This window comes from Equus przewalskii, chromosome 13, assembly GCF_037783145.1.
Source record: "Equus przewalskii isolate Varuska chromosome 13, EquPr2, whole genome shotgun sequence".
Classification (NCBI taxonomy): domain Eukaryota; kingdom Metazoa; phylum Chordata; class Mammalia; order Perissodactyla; family Equidae; genus Equus; species Equus przewalskii.
In genome coordinates, this window is record NC_091843.1 from 75,521,539 (window position 1) to 75,539,101 (window position 17,563).

Consider the following 17,563-nt stretch of genomic DNA (forward strand, 5'->3'; position numbering starts at 1 on the left):
AGTTTTCACTCCTGCCTCATCTGAGTCTAGCCCGGTTTTTCATATGATATTTCATAACTCTGTATACCCCATGCTCTGATCTATAAAATACTTCTTGCCATCTTCATCTAATAGGCTTTTAAGAGAGATTCATGAAACTCGTACTTCGTACCAGTGTGGTAGGCAATAGGAATACAAAAACGAATAATCATAGAATCCCTGTGTTTAAGCAACACTAGGCTAATGGTGGATAAAAACTATTCTTGAAAAATATGCTCAAATTCTTCTTCCATGGTGAAGCCTTTTCTAGCCCAAAGTTAAGTCTCTCCCTCACTGATCCTCATAGGATCTATGTATTTGGCAGTAATTATTCAGGGTCTTGTGCCTTTTTTGCATATTCACCATCTCAACAACTAGATTATGTTCAGTGGTTTGTCCTTATACTCCTCACTAAAACTTTTCTCATTCCTCGCTTATGATGAACACTTTATCACAAGCCTTCATCCAGGAAAGATTTCCTGAGTGCTTATAAGGTGCCAGGCACCATGCTAAGTTCAAAAATAACTGGTAGAGGAAAAGTACACACAAATCATCTCTAGGAACCCCTCTGGAAATTTTAGTTTCTTGGAATATATAGACATGGAAATGGGCATTTATAACACAATAAGACAAACTTTATAACATTGAGATGAGTGTTTCTGGTTTATCTCTACACCTCCATCAAGGGGGCCAGGAGGCCTTAAGATGGGTATGAAGCATACATATCTTACTACTTTCAACACGCATCACATTACAAGAGCAGAGAGCACCAGATATGTGACAACAAAGCCAATGTCTTTGGATCTTTAATGGTTTAAATTTGTTGTATTTTAATGAAATTAAATCTCAGTGCTGATATAAAGGGATTTAAGTTCTGTTCTTCACAGAGACCAAACACTAATCAGATGTTTTGTATTTTTTAATAATACTATTTATAATCAGTGAAATCTATAAGGTCCAACAGGTACTTCTATGTTTTCTTTGATAGATTCTTCTTTGATACATTGAAGTTTATGACAGGCCATGATGATTTAAGAGGACAAAGCTTCTATTCTTTCTGGGTGGACAAGAACACTATGCATATGCCAAATATTTGCAGACTCATAGAGATTAGTAAAAATTCACACAATCTTTCACGTGAGAAGTCAGAAAATATAACCATTTGAGCAACATAAGACGTGATACGCCCCAAAATTCATATCTGTATCATAGAATGTAAATATGCCAGATTAAGCTGAAGCTCCATATTCTTGACTTCATTCACTCAGTGCAGATGAAATTTGAACTTCTAAGCAATGATTTTCATTCATTAAGCAGGAAAACTACTTCTTTCTGCAGAAAGTACTGAGCCAGAAACAACAGAAATGTGTATTTGTATTATTATGCACATAAACTTATTGACTTTGAAAGGATTAACTTGTAGTTCAATAAGGGAGAAATTCATTACACCAATCAACCCCAAGTAACCAGAACTAAACAAGATGCATCAGTCTAAGTTGAAATGGAATTTACTTCAGTACTGCTACAGCCTAAAACAAACCATGAAATGAAATCAACACATTGTGCCAGGAAATTTTGCATAAACGATCTGATAGATTCTAATACATTAGGGCTGCATGTACACCAGCCTCTCAGGCTGTATGAAAAATGTTGAGATCAATGGATGCTGATGAGCAATATTTAAATGAATTCCTAAATGACTATAATAAAAAATTTAGTTGACTCAACCCCTGCTGTTCTGGGCTGTAAAGTTATGAGCTCTATTTACCTGAAAGCATGCATGCCTATTAGACTTGGCAGGAGTTTCTCAACCTTGCCGTTAAGTAGAATATCTATTTAAAATGAACCAAGCATCAGGCTTTATCAAGTCTGTTACTTCAGACGGGGATAAGGCAGCGTGCTAACCTCATGTACATGGTGCAAGGAGCAGAAGAGAATAAATGTTTGTGGCTTTTCTTAACCTTCTTTGTGAGCAAAAATTTTTCATAAAATCTGACCCGTATTGAAAGAATATAGCAAGTTTACTTTCACAGGTACTGATTATAAAATATCTAAATAAAAAGTGACACAAGAAAAAGCAAGATGAATTAAAAGTATATATAATGCATTTTTTTTTTTAATGCATCCTTCAAAAAGCTTCCACACCTTTCTGGAGGCCAGGAAAAATCTGTGGAGCTACTGAAGAGGTTTTGGTTGAGTGGGGAAACTGAAACCAGAAGGAAGCATTTTTTAAATAGAAAGTCAACACAAATGGATATAATTTGTAAAAGAAAGAAAGAAATGGAAGGAGAACATCAGGGGAGGGTGCAGATTTAGGACTCAATGCCATTCAGATGCAATACACAAAAAATTGGTGAGAAACAATTTGATTAAAACTCAAAGAATGGGACCAAACTGTACAAATGAGCAGATTTGGAGGCAAAAGAGGAAAATGGTGAAATAGGGGAACAGTATGTGTAAATGGTTATGACAAGGATTAAATGATAGTAGACCGCACCTGAGTTCATCTAATAGCGCTAGCGGATATTGGAAATACAGATGTTTATCAGGATACAATAAACAGAAGATCAATCCATCTTTGAGAATAGAGAAAGACAAATATTCTTGCAAAAAGAAAAAAATACACATATTAGTAGAAACCACTATACTGAAATTCAGTATGGCAAAAAGTTTGCTTATAGACCAATTCACTCCTAAAACATTAAAGAAATTAAGTATTGCAATTACAGGGCAAATGTAAGTGGATATGAAGTACACTATTTCCAATGGATCAGAGTAGAAAGCTGCATTTTAAAAAAGCATCTTTCAAAAAGCTTCCACACCTTTCTGGAGGCCAAGAAAAATCTGTGGAGCTAATGAAGAAGGGAGAGAAATCTGTAAGACATTAGTCTCATATTTATCATCAACAGAAATTAACCAGAGTAGAAAAAAGAAGAATTTGAAAACGATATGAAATATGGCTAAAGAGAATTGTTTATAGTGAACTCAAAGAAAAGAGCTGAAGATGCAGAGATGATATATATTAAAGAGATTCGTAAACTCTGTGGTGTATGCTACCTCTGAACATGTTTATTCTTTTTTCAAATAAACCAATAAATAGTGAAAGGAAACAAGAAATAAATAACTCTAAAATTGAATTTATTATTTCACTTTTAGTAATGAAATATTAATTGTGAGAGCCAGGAAATTAGGTCAGGTTTTTTTGGTTTTGCAGGAAAAGGATTAACAAAAGAAAAATTCCAATTAATGTTTAAAAATCATAAGTGTCAAAAATTATCAGATCAACAATCTGTCAACGCGTGTGTATGGATTATCTGCTCTGAGTCCTAAATTCTGCTCTGTGATGTGAAAAATATCATAAAATCCCTTCCCCAAACAGAAAGGGACTGGCAAGTGGAGGGAAAAGCATGGCTGAACCACTCCTGACGGTCCAGTGGAGGCCTGTGGGGATAGCAGTAATTTCACTGTTAGACCAGGTAGACGGGATTGGCCAGATGATCAATCCATGTAGAAGCTAGTTAATATTTGGGGGGAGAAAAAAAACATCACAGAGGTAGGGAGAAGAAAAAGATCAGGGTCATCACTCAGGCCTCTATCCAAGTGGCTATGCCCCTCTGCCAGTTACAGCTACCATCAGATGACCCTCTCTGTCTGGGTCCTGGGAACAGCTCCCTCTACTTGCCCCCTCAGGCTTAGCATGTGGTACAGTACCCCTGGTTGTTAGCCCCAGGATGTAGCACCATCCCTTAGAGGTTTTTGCCCACACCTTTGCCAGAAGCCCCTTCACTAAAATCTCCTAAAATGTCTACTGTGAGTGGCTGACTGTTCATTTCTGAGGCCCTGACTGATACAGGATTTAACAACCTCTGCTGTCAAGGAGTTTACGATCCTGAGAAAGCAAGAATCAATTCTGTAAAACACTGGGAATGCAATATAAGCCTTCTTCAATGAAGTGCTATGTGGCGTAACAGAGACTAAAGTGTTAAGAAGGGGAGGGTGAAACAAATAGTTAGGAAACCTTGAGGAAGGATTTCTTATTCTTGAAAATCAGGATGGATTTCAAAAGAGAGAAAGAGAAAAGATGAGAAGGATGAATTGTAGCTAGAAGAAAAGTCATTGTTAAAGAAAAAGGAAGTACAGGCCTTGCAGATGATCATAGATTAAAAGCGAGGGTGACCCTATATAACCCAGGGTGTTCAAGACATCACTGGCTCACACCTCTTGTCTCAGTGTAATTCATTAATAGTTGTAAATTATATGGTAATACTTTTGAATGCATTATACAGTAGAAAGTCATTTTGAATTCCTGAACAAAGAATTACTGTGATAAAAGAGGTATTTTATTAAGACATTTGGCAATGGAATGCAATATGGACTTGAAATAGAAAGGGAAGTTTGGAGAATAATCGTGTTTAAAGAGAAGAATCATTTGGCTAAACTGATGATACTGTGACTGAAAGGAGAAATGTTAAGAAAAATAAGCTGTTTTCATAACGAAATCTTACATGTATTCAAAATATAACTAGCGGTTCTTTGTAACTTTGACTCCATACTGAATCTCATTCAAAGAAACACAGTCTTACAACCCAAAGTTAAAGAAATTAAATCTTCGCTTTATGTATTTATTAATCAAGTTAGTTTATCCCCCTCTCTCCAGCAGTCTCTTACCCTCTACGCTGGATTCTCATTCTCACTTCACATATTCCCTCTGTCAGAGACATAAAGAATCTTCTCCTTCCTTAGGCTCCTCTTGACTTCAATCCCAGCATCCTTGTCTCAGATTTCCTCTTAAGATGGAAAAGTTTTTAGCTTGGTTTATTAAAGCTACCACATCAGAAAGATGTGGTGTCTTCAGATGACATTTTATAAATGCTTTTAAATGTTCATTAAAGTGACATATGCACAAGATGTTAAAATAATCAGAGTTTATGTAGAGAAGCAAGTTTCTCCTATCTTATTTCCACTTTATCCCACTCCACCTTGCAGAGAAAAATCTCTTCTAATTGTTTTTGTTCTTAATTCCTCATATGGCCACTTTGTGACTTTAAATAATATGCTTATGCCATTTTTATTTCATTAACTTCATATAATATCTCCTGAAGTCCTGCTACAAAATATGAGGATTGAATGAACTTGCTACATCACCACTCTGCTTCTTATCCTCCAATATATGACAGACAAATTCTTATCTTTAATTTTTTAATTAGGTAACTTTGTAGATTCAATAATGCATTTAGGCTTTTTTTTAAATTCCCGCGTCATTTGACTCCTTACTACATGCCGTGAGAATGTTAGTACCTAAACCCTTCCTCCTCACATTCTCTTATGTTTTCTTCCTTCTGCAAGCTAGACTTTGACTTTTACACTGTCCGTGTTGTTGTATTTAAATTAAATTTTAAACCATGATGGACTTTCATCATACTTTGCCTATAGGTTGATTATAAAATTCTAAAACCAATAAACTATATTTAACATTAAGTTTTCTTCACTATAAGGCCACATGGTGTGTGAACATTATATTTTCTTTTCTACGTGTGAAATATCAGGCTTCTTGGCACCTTGAGGAATGCTCCTAGCATCAGTGACAAATAAATTTCCTGTTCTTGCATTCTTCCAAGTGATTAAAATCATTCCATATTTTAGTTTATTTTGAACCATGACTTATTTCAAAGGTAGAATGTTTGATTGTGATGTATTATTTTTCTCATGCAAAAATTAAAGTGTCTTTAGCATATCCCCAAGATTATTCAGACCCCCAACATACCATTTCCTACACGGGAAGCCACATTTTTCTGAAAACTACCCTCCTCCAGCATGTATACAGTTGCTAATAAAGCCTCAGGAAATTACAGCACACAAACTTGGGTTCAGTTGATTCCATCAGGTTTCTCTTATCAAACAACTTACACTGAGCTTGCTTTTCAATCCCTACACATATAAGGAATACTACAAATATATTGATTAACAGTAATACAAAAAATATAGTCCTGCTTCCAGTTATGATGGAGCAGCTTTCAGTCAACCAACCCATTCTCCTGCAATAAAACTCATAAAATTGTATAGAAATTTTGAAACTGCAGCTGATCAAAGGCACTAGAGATCAACCAAGGCGGTAGAATTTGAGTATCCAAGACATTCTCTGTTGACTTTCCAACAAAAATAATGGAAGCCAGAAAACAATGAGGCAGCTTTGACGTGATGAAAGAAGATAACCGTTAACCCAAAATTTTATATGCTACAAAAAATATCTATCAACAGAAATGTTAAAACTAAGACATTTTCAGACAAAAACTCAGAAAATTTTTCATCAGCAAACAAACACAAAAAGATGAATAACTTGACCTAATTGTCATGTAGTCAACAACTCCTGAACATACATTCTGTCCAAATCATGTGGAACGTTTACCAAAATAGACTGTGTGGTGCACCAAAAAGCATGACTGAACACATTTTAAAGTATTAAAATCATTCAGAAAAGAATATTTCTTAAAAATCAAACAAAATTAGAAAATCTCCAAATATTTGGAAATAAACATAATTCAAAAAAAAAAATCCTTGGGTCAAAAAAGAAATCTCAATGAAAATTTAAAAACATTTTTAAGTGAATGATTACAAAAACAAGTACAAGACATGGGGAAATTTGCAGAATGCAGCTAAAGCAACACTTAGAGGAAGCATATGGCCTCAATGCATATCAGAAAGAAGAAAGGCTGACAACCAATCACCCAAGTATCCACAGCACTAGTCAGTGGACGAACTAGAATTTAAAATCCTACAGTCTGGCTTTAGGATACATGCCCTTAATGCCTTTACTGTCACATTTAATTAAGTATGTCCCAACATAAGAAATCATGTTAAAACCAACCTCTAGCTACCACCCCCTCTCATCTTACCTTCACAGGAAAAGTTCTTGAAAAAGTGTTTGTGTTTGCTTTCTCCCTTCTTTACCTCCCAGTCACTCTTTAATCCACGGCTATTTTTTATTACTGTTTACTTGCCCAGTCACCCCACTGAAACTGCTCTTACTGAAGTTATCAATCAATTTGCCAAAACTCATAGTCTTCTTTTTATTTTTTTCCTACACATATTTCAATATGGATATTCCTATTATTTTTTATTTCTTAAAATTCACATTTTCACCAACTATTTTAGGAGCACTCCCCGCTGATACCCTACCTACCACTCTCAATGTTACTTTTCAGTATCCTCTAGTTCTGCCCACTTCTTGAATGTTGAAATTCCCCCAGATTTCTCAAGACTTTGCTCTTGGTTCATGACTTGTAATCCTTCCTAAGCTTTACCTCTCCGCAGTTTGAAGCAGATATTGATGATTCCCACATCCGTATTTATAGCCAGGCTTATTTCCTGAGCTCTAAGCTAATTCTCAAAGAAACCAAAATTCTTCCTTCCCAAAGAAAACTCCGAAGGTTTAAGCCAAAATGCATCTCCTACACATCTCCAACTGCCTTAAGCTCTGGTGTAGTAGAACGATCACAGTATTATTTAAAACTGGAAACTTGGAGGTCTATTATCCATTGACTAATACAACTTTAGCATAACTGTGATATGAAATTGGTTAAAGGAAATTGTGATTAAAGATATTTTCAATTTAATTGTGGAATAGTCCCAAGAGAATTGGTGAATGGTTTAGGACCAGGGAGCTGGTGTGTGGGGAAAAACACGGTAGAGAGAGAGGGTATCTATATATCAGCAAAACCCAAAAAGATCTCTAGTGGGTACCAAGGGCTGGTGTAAATACCAGCACTACATCTGCTGGTTGACGTAAAATATTTAAAATATGCATATTAGAGCTCCACAAGCAGAGACTTTAATTTCAATATGTCGAGGGTAGAACAAAGACTCTACTTTTTTAAATCTCCCCAAGATATTCTGATATTCTATATATTTTAAACCCACTGGCTTAGAGTAGCATTTCCCAACCGGAGGGCCATAGATCACTGGAAGTTATTGCCAAGTACTATTTTTAAAAAAGTATTGTCTGGGGGCCGGCCCAGTGGTGTAGTGGTTGAGTTCGCATGTTCTGCTTTGGTCGCCCAGGGTTCTCAGGTTTGGATCCCAGGTGCGGACCTACACACTGCTCATCAAGCCATGCTGTGCTAACAACCCAAGTACAAAATAGGGGAAGATTGGCACAGATGTTAGCTCAGCAGCAATCTTCCTCAAGCAAAAAGAGGCATATTGGCAACAGATATTATCTCAGGGTCAATCTTCCAAAAAGAAAAAAAAATACTGTCTAGAGACTAAAATAAGGGATCTCTTGCAAAAAATTTTTAGTATTTTAATATGTTAATGAAGTTATAATAGGCTTCAGTCCCTCTTCCAATAATCAAAAGCTAAAACTAGTCTTTTTTTTGTTTTCAATTGGAAGACGTCTCTGAACTTAAAAAGTTTATAAATTACTATTTACAAATCTTTACTTCAAATAGTATGAAAATGTGCTCATTTTTATTAGAATTTCCAATCTGTACATTTCACAAATAAGACCTTTTGTCCCCATTATTGCAAAATAGTTATATTTTAAAAGAGAAAAGAAGCAAGCAATCTATGTGTTATTACTTTTAAGAAAAAAAGAAACAAGAAAATCATGGGAAACAAATTGAAAAATTAAAAATCCATTAGTCATGTTTTGAAAATTTACAAAAATGTTTTTCAGTCAGCCTCATCTAGATTCACAATCTAATTAAGTGAATGTTTACATCAGAACCAATTTGTAGAGAATGACTATGCAATGGTTAAAATTTACGTGGTCACAAATTGTTACATATTTATATATTAAGTCAGAATTGTACAAAATTAAGCAAATATCAATCTCTTACAATCAATTTATTATCTAGAAACATATATAAAGATTGATTAAATTCTACATGCCTAAATTTCATCTAATTTAAATTACAAAGCACAATGTTTACTCTTTTAAAATGAATATTATTTCTTAATACTGAACATTCTAATTTGGGTACCCATAAAACCTGATGTATTGAAAAGCCTTCAGTGATTGCCATTTAATGGATAATCTGTTATACATAGTATGAACATTTGGAAGGATGCTCAGATATAGTGCATAAACAATAAGAAAATAAGCTTGAAAAGATTGAGAATATGCATGGGGTCTAGAAGATGGTTCAACATTGTTTTGCTTTTCCCATTAAATAGTTGTTACTTAGTTTTAGTCCCCTCCAAGGCAGACTTTAGGCTGAGGGTTGGGATGCAAGTCCTTTACTTGGCATATAATCCCAGGAAGCACAGTTAGACAGTGAGAGAATGTTGCAGGGAAGGGAAGAAAGCCAATAAAGGGTATGCTGATGAGTAGTTACCATGTGAACATGGGACTCAATCTTGGAGTGTATCCACTGAGTCACAATGTAGAATGTGCCAAAGAATTGTCCCACTGAAGGGACATGAACATGCGATATTTATCCGGGGACTCCTGTTCTTCACTCTTAACTGCCTCGCAATTTGTACCCGTCCAATGTCCAGGCTGAACATACTCCTAGGTAAGAAAGTAGAAAGATTCCGGAAGCCTTATGGATGTACAGAATCTGTCCGCATGTCATTCTTGGGTAGGCAGAGGACATTTGAGCAGAGAACCACCAATGACAGCCTTGGTCACCATTCTCTTGATACTAAGTCCACCTCAGCTGGGTAACCAGCAGTCCCTCTTTATGGTCTCAACTTCCCTCATGATGATCCATCTTTTCTACCCCTCTCTCCTCCCCAGTGAAATCAAAGGGATAAGAAAACTGCTTAGGCATTCTAACATGCATTTTTATTGGCCTGAGATTCTTTTATTAATTCTAAGTAGTTTTATGCTCATGTTTAACAATTATTCACTATAAGGAAACATAACGTACAAGAAAACATAAGTGGTATTAATACTAGTGTCAAAGTCAGAAACAACCAAATAATTTCTGTTCTACCTAATCTGCTCGAGCCCATCCTTGGTCATCTTTATGAAAACACAGTCACTGTGCTGAAATCCACCATCAAAAATTACTTTTTTACCTGATCTTGACCCGATCCCTCATTTTATCCATAGACGTTTATCAACTTAAATATCCATGTCCTTGGCATGTAACAGATATAAGCATTGTTCACTAAAATAAATGGTATTTCAGAGTCAAGTTCATATTACTGTTCTCCAGTTGCTGGTTCCTAGACCAGACTTCTCCGTCTCTGTGAATTCAGACTTTTACTGCCTTCACCACAATTGTCAATCTAACTTTGACGTCCTACTTATATACCTGGATTTTTGCTCTCCTGATTCTTCCTGAACTTGGTGATTATATATTCTCCAACTCTTATTTTGCCTGTCTAGGGTCTGTTCTCTGAAAATTATCCCAATATACTGTCAAGTTCTGGCTTCCATGTCATGATTACTGCCTCATTGGCATCCAAGGAACTGTCTATTAATTCAATCAACAAGTATTGAGAACTTACTATGCATCACTCACTGTTGATGGAGTTGAAACACAGCAATGAATAAAACAGACCAACTTCTAGCTCTCAAAGAACTTAAATTATCATGGGATGATTGCTTAGGGCAAACACTCTGTTAAAACATATTTATAACCAACACCCAGCTTGAACCATGGCTTTGGTTAAAACTATTGCCCCAAAACCACACGAGCGATTGACCATAACTAGGCAACAAATATACACCATTTAACACTGGGAAAAGTAACTAGAAAACAATTTGTAAGACTTGATATGCAAGGCTTCTGCAGCTAGAGTTTGAAAAATATTAATTTTCAGATTATTCCAAAAGAACTTTTCCCAAAAATTTTTTTGAAACTAAAAAAAGAAAATGAGAAAAATATTTGGCCTGCTTGTGGTTGCTAATTTTTTATTTGAAAACCACTATCGAATACCTCAAATTGTATCCCTTCTAATTTTCTTTTAAAGTTGGAAATGGAGTGATTTATTTATTTATTCATTCACTTATTCATTCAGCACATATATTTTGAATGTCTGTTTTGTGTCAGAACAGAAGAGGCTCCTGCATCACAGAGCTGATTTTCCTAGCAGAGGGACCCAGACTAAGAAGGTAAGCAAATAATGTGGGATAATGTGTATGAAGGAAATAACCTGTGAGCACTGATATGGAAAGGATTGGGTGGAGGGAAATTATTTAGATGAAATGAACAAAGAATGCCTCCCTGAACAGTTGAATGTCATAGAGTGAGGCTTTTTTTAGCTATTCAAAATTCAAACATAAATATAATGTGTGTGAAATATTCTCATGTGTATTAATAATTATAACACACCTGCCCGTTTTTCTCTCTGTGTCCCACAAAATTCACCTTTGTTCTTAAAATGTCACTAAAATTCCCAAAGTTAAAAACAAGAGAAAGTTTGAATGGGTGTGAAACAAGGACTTAGAATATAATCGCTCTTTCAACATTAATTATACTGTACATTTTGAGAAGCTATAATCAAGAATTGAAAGCTGCTTTTTGTCTTAGGTTCAAAATCACGAAGCAACAATTTTACACAGTGAATGTATCTTTGTAAGAAATTCTGAAACAGAAAACAACGACCTGGTTACAATTTCCTACATAAAAATGAGTCCAGACAAGGCATATTGCCTATCTGTTTTTTTCCGGGTTTATTTTGTTGATGCTTGTCTGGGGGCATGGGTGGTGAGGAGGGCAAATAGAGGCAAGCACAAGAATAGAAGCACTCAGCATAAATAAATTTTAAAGGAGCTTTTGAGAAATCAAACATGGCTAGTTTTTCACAATGGACTTTAAAGCATATTAAAAAATATAATTGTTAGCCAAGACAATTTTCAAAGAAATCATTTTGTTTTTATGCACTAAATAATAAGCACACTATCTATTGCTATCTCTCTGTATGTCTTATTGATAAAAATAAATGAAGATGTTGTTAGTACTCGGTGTCATCTTAGTATTATTGTATTTGTTTAGTAATCCTATCCATCTTTTTTTCTCAAATACCATTTTGATTCCTTCTACTTCCTGGTGCTTACATGAAAACACAAGGGCACAGAAGCCAAAGGCCACCTCTTTTTCGTCTTTGTTTAACTAGCATTCAACAAAATATCTGATTCATAGTAGGAGTTCGATAATGAATGAATGGATGGATGGATGGAAAATCCAAAAAAGCGTTTGATCATCTAGAGGAAATAATGTCTTGAGCGCCTACTATGAGATCATTATAGATTATATATTAGGATTAAGGAACTAGCAAATATTTAATTCTGGTGACATAAATTCAGACAAAATCACCTTAGAAACTTGTCTGTATCGAATAATTATATTTTATTTAAACTGTAAATAAGTGGCATGCTTTCTAATAAGTTTTATTCCTACTTTGTAAAGAAATCTTCACTGACCTAATGTCTCAGATGGAGAGGTTAGTTAGAGGAAACTTTCTTTTGTTTTTCAGTATGCCGTCTGAAAACTGGCAAACTTACACATTGCCATTGATGTGATCCTCTATTTTGTCCCCAGTTCTAATAAGCCTAACTTACAAATATCATCATTGCATTTAAGTCTGGCAAATTTTAGTGATTCATTTTAAATGAGTCTTTAATTAAAGTGCTCTCCTTTACAAATTTAGTTAATTTAACCTCATTAGTCACTTAAACTGAATTCATAAATATTTCTTATTAGCTTTTAAGTAGTTTAATTCTCTAGTTGAGTGAGTTTTCCCAGACATAGAAGTAATTCTTCAAAACCCAAGAGGCTTCACCTTATATTCTCTTCAATGTTCTGATACTACTTACAAATTGACAAGATTTCAATTTAAAATCACAAATTTAAATCAACTCTTCAATAGCACATTTTAAGTTGGATGTGCAAGACTGACTTGCTACTCTAACAGACAAAAGTCTCTTAAATTTTTCAAGTAACTGAATTACCAAATATACTCAGATTCCTCAACACACCCAAAAGCACTGTCAATGCTATAGATCTGATTTCCTTGAGCTTTTCTCCACTTAGCTATAAATCAGCCTCTGAGAGCTGGAGAAGGTAATGCAACAGCTTCTCCGCTAGACCCTCCAGCAGGAGGTCAATCCTGCCCATACTGTGAGTTTAGCCCAGTGAAACCTACTTTGCACTTCTGATCTCTAGAACTGTAAGACAATAAATTTGCGTTGTTTTAAGCAAGTAAGTTTGTGGAAATTTGTCACAGCATCAATAGGAAACTAATACAGATGCTTATCCACCAAGGAAAGAATTATGCTATTTCAAACAATTCGAAGGCGTCCCTTCTTAATTGTTGAGGTAGCATCATACCCAGGGAGTTGGACTGGTATGCTGACTTCCTTCTTTTTGGTGAAAATGATGAAACACACTGAGTCCTAGTTACAGTCCATAAAAGGAGCAAAGTTACTTAAAAAAAAAAAAGGAGGTCATTTAGCTCATGTCCCTTAGTTAGAGTCATTACATGATGTGGTTCATCTATCTATTCACAGAGGACTGCAAAACCTACCCAAGTTGCTACATTAATTGACTGAGTCTATATTACATGACTTCATCTATGAAATATCTAAATATCTACTACTCTAAATCTAAAGACTTTGAATTTGATGGAATCTTGTGTTTTTTTCTCCCTTCCCATTTGATCAAATAACACAATCCCTATAGACCATAAAATAACATCTAATTGAATCACTCATGATTATACCTGATTTTATGACCACAGAATAACAAGAAATGGAGAAAGGGAAAGCAGTAGTATTTATTGCATATTTTATACTCAGAGCTATTCTGTTGAACATTTGGATTGTTTCCAGCTTTGGGATAGTGTCAATAAAATTACTATGAATATTTGTATACAGGTCTTTGTGTAGATGTAGGTTTTCTTTTCTGTTATAACACCTAGGAGAAAAATTGCAGGGTCATGTAATAAGAGTATTTTTAACTTTATAAGAAACTGCAAAACTTTTCCAAAGTTGCTGTACTATTTTGCACTCCTACTAGCCACCCATGAGAGTTTTAGTTACTCTACTTCCTCTCCCTCACTTACCATTGTCAGTCTTTTTAACTTTATCCACCCTAGTGGATGCATAACCATATCCCATTATGAATTTGATCAGCATTTCTCTGATGACTAAAGACGTTAAGCATCTCCTCAAGTTCTTATTGGCAATTTGTGTGCCTTCACTTATAAAGTGTCTTTTTTTAATATTTTGCCCATTTTTAGTTAGGTTGTTTTATTATTGAGCTGTAAGAGTTCTTTGTATATTCTGGATATGAGTCTTTTGTCAGATACACATATTGAAATATTTTCTCTGTGCTGCCTTTTCATTTCCTCAATGGTAACTTGAAGAGCAAAAGATTCTAATTTGATGAAGTCCAGTTTATTAAAGTGTTCCTTAACAGTATTTCCTATTTCCTCCTAGGAAATCTTTGCATAACACAAGGTCACAAAGATTTTCTTCTATGTCTTTTTACAGGTGTTTTCTAGATTTAGCTTTTATGCTTTTGTCCATTTGACCTAATTTTTATGTATAGCATAAGGTATATATCAAAGGCAAGGATCATAGGGCTAAATGCAGTGTTAGTTGAAAGGAGAACACATTTGTCACAACCCATAAACTGTACAATAAAAATTGAAATGTATAGATTACAAAGCAGAAAATCAAAAATTGACTATGGTTCTTTTAGGTATATTATTTTTTCTATCGCCACATATTCCCTAAGAAAAAGATTGTTTAACCAAAATATTTAGGAGTTTAGGCTATGTTTTTTGATAAATGTGCATATTGACTTCTTTGCTTTTTGTACATTTTTACTATTTTCTATTATATTTTTCCCTCTTTTTTATTGAGATATAATTGACATAGAACCTTGTATTAGTGTTAGGTGTACAAAATAATGATTTGATATATGAATATTGTGAAATGATCACCACAGTAAGTCTAGTTAATGTCTATCACCACACATGGTTACAAATTTTGTTTTGCTTGTGATGAGTACTTTTAAGATCTATTCTCTTAGCAACTTTCAAATATACAATAAAGGGTTGTTAACTTGCGATGATGGCAATGCTTTGTGCCATGGCTAGAGAGAACTTGAAATGTGTCTAATGTACTTGAGGAACTGAATTTTTCATTTTATTTAATTCTAATTAATTTAAATGTAAACTTAAATAGCCACATGTGACTAGTAGCTATCATAGTGGACAGTACAGCTTTAGGATATATGCCCAGAAGCAGAACTGCAGAGTCCTGTGCTATATCCATTTACAAAAATGTACTGAGTTTTGTTCCCCGAAGTAATTGTGCCAATTTACACTCCTACCACCAGGGTTACCACTTCCCCACATCCTGGCCAATATTTGTACTTGTCAGACTTTTCCTTTTTTGCCAATCTGAAAAATTCAAAATTGTATCTCCTTTTTGCTTTAATTTTTATTAACCCTATGAGTAATGAAGATGAAAATCGTTCATAATTTTTATTGACCATTTAGGTTTCTGCTTCTCTGAATTGTCTGCAAATCTGTATTCTTTTTCTAATAGATAATGTCTTTTTCCTTATTAATTTGTAAAAGCCTTTATAATTCTTATTCCTTCCCTTTTCCACCCTGACAACTCTATCCAAAGAAATCTCTTGGATTTAAAGAACTTTTCATCACTCTGTTCAACTACTTTCTGTACAACAAAGAGCTGGATGTGGACCACTACCAACAATAAGAGTTCCCCATCTCACGAATGTCCAATATGAAGGTCTGGCACCTTGCCTTCCAATATGGAATATACGGTAACCTATTCTCTTCCTGATCTTGGGGTCGCAGGTAGAACTAAGAAAACAGAAAAAGTTCCATTTTTCTATCTCATTTACATTTCCATGAGCATTTGAGTATGCTCTTTAGATCTGCTTTCAGATGAGTATATTTATAGGATATTTCTCAGAAATACCAGGCAAATTTGGGAATCAGCTCAATAATAAGCAAAACTGTATAGGTCTATAAATAAGAAATATATGAGTAAAAATACATATAATGACTTCTCAAATAATATATCTCATGGTATTTAATCTATTTAACATCACAGTCTTGCTGGGACAATCCCCTGGAATCACAAAGAACTCCAGCAGCGGCTTGCACCCATCCTCATCCTCAGAGGAATACTGGAAACCAGACTGCAGAAGCAGCAACATGCTCCCTTCCAACAAGTCACACAGAGAAGGGAGTATCAAAGCAGTAACTTCACCCACCATGTGTTGCATTACAGGAAACTTTAATGTTCAGAAATGCATTTCCCTTTTATTTATTTTTTTTGGAGGAGGCGGCCATAGGAATTTCAATTTACAGCCATTGGTGATCACTTCTATTTGGAATCATTGGCAAAAGAGTGTAGTAGTGACTGAGAATGGGTAGGAGACAAGATTGGTCATTCAATGGGAGAGGAGTTCAATTTTTCCAACAAATCTTTGGGAGATAAAGCTGAATAAAATGAATTACTCTTCAGTGGTGACTGGAGATATGGCCAGAGTTCATGGGACTGATATGAGCACAACCAGGACTATAGAACTGTGGATATCAGGGGAAATTTCTGAAAAATGTTATCCAAAACATTTTCTATTATCAAGATCCAGGATTTTCTGTGTCTTAAAGGAATCTAAAAGATGGGATCCAGAAGGCCGAATCCAGGAGGCAGAAGGCAAAGGTTCTCTTTATCAAATTAGAAAGGTATTAAACTTTGAATGAAGCACCAAAGATGCTTTAAGCTCTTGATATATTAAAAAAATTTCAAGTAGCAAATTGAATTTATAAAATATTCTTTGAATTTAGAGGAAAGGTAAATTCTAGAAAATTTCTAGCTTTTAGGGTAATTTTTAAAATGCATTCTCTTTGATTAGTGTGCAAACGATTTATTTTAGTTCAGATGAAAATATAATAAAACCACTCTCCCTGAGTCATCAATGACTTGGTTACCATAACACTATTTTTTCCATTATTATCTCTGGTCTTTAAATACAAATCCTTCTGCCTTGATGCTTTAAAAAATACCAAAGGACCTACTCTTCTGATCTTGCCCAGGAATTTTGTGATTGAGTATCCTGGTGCCACACCCACTCATCCACCTCCCCCAACCCCTACCCTCATCATCACAAATATCAGCTACCGTGTAACTAACCAGAAATTTCCAAACATTGCTGTGAAGGCCAATGGTCAGTTTAGGGAACAGAATCCCAAGTGATGGAAAAGAAGAAAGGGACATTGTGTTGTAGCTGATTAGGTAATATAAACTACTTGTAACATAAATCAATTCTATGATTTCCTTTTTGTCTTCTAAGTAGTTCTATGCTCTTTTGATTCTAGAAGATACTTTCACAAAATATTTTTAAAGCCTGTTAAGTTTCTTTGCCATCACAAAAAGATGAAATGGAAAGGGTAAAACTCCTCAGCTTCTTGAAGAACCCCACCACTACCCCTACATTGTTGTTTTTAATGAGGTATACATTAAAATTGTTCTGCTTGTTTCCTCCAATTCTTCTCATCTGGGACAATCATTATAAACAGTTTGCTTTACATCCTTGTTGATATTTTT

General features: G+C 34.9%; 1 long non-coding RNA gene across 2 annotated transcripts; it reads left to right on the forward strand.

The window, feature by feature from the left end:
* The first annotated feature begins 9,408 nt into the window (after nt 1-9,408).
* Nucleotides 9,409-16,479, forward strand: LOC139075407 (uncharacterized). Of its 2 annotated transcripts, none has more exons than XR_011525786.1 (4): nt 9,409-9,533; nt 11,022-11,083; nt 15,614-15,770; nt 16,064-16,479. It is a non-coding gene; the product is annotated as an uncharacterized lncRNA (long non-coding RNA). The 2 variants fall into 2 exon arrangements; XR_011525785.1 differs by having other exon boundaries at nt 11,027-11,083.
* Nucleotides 16,480-17,563: the final 1,084 nt, after the last annotated feature.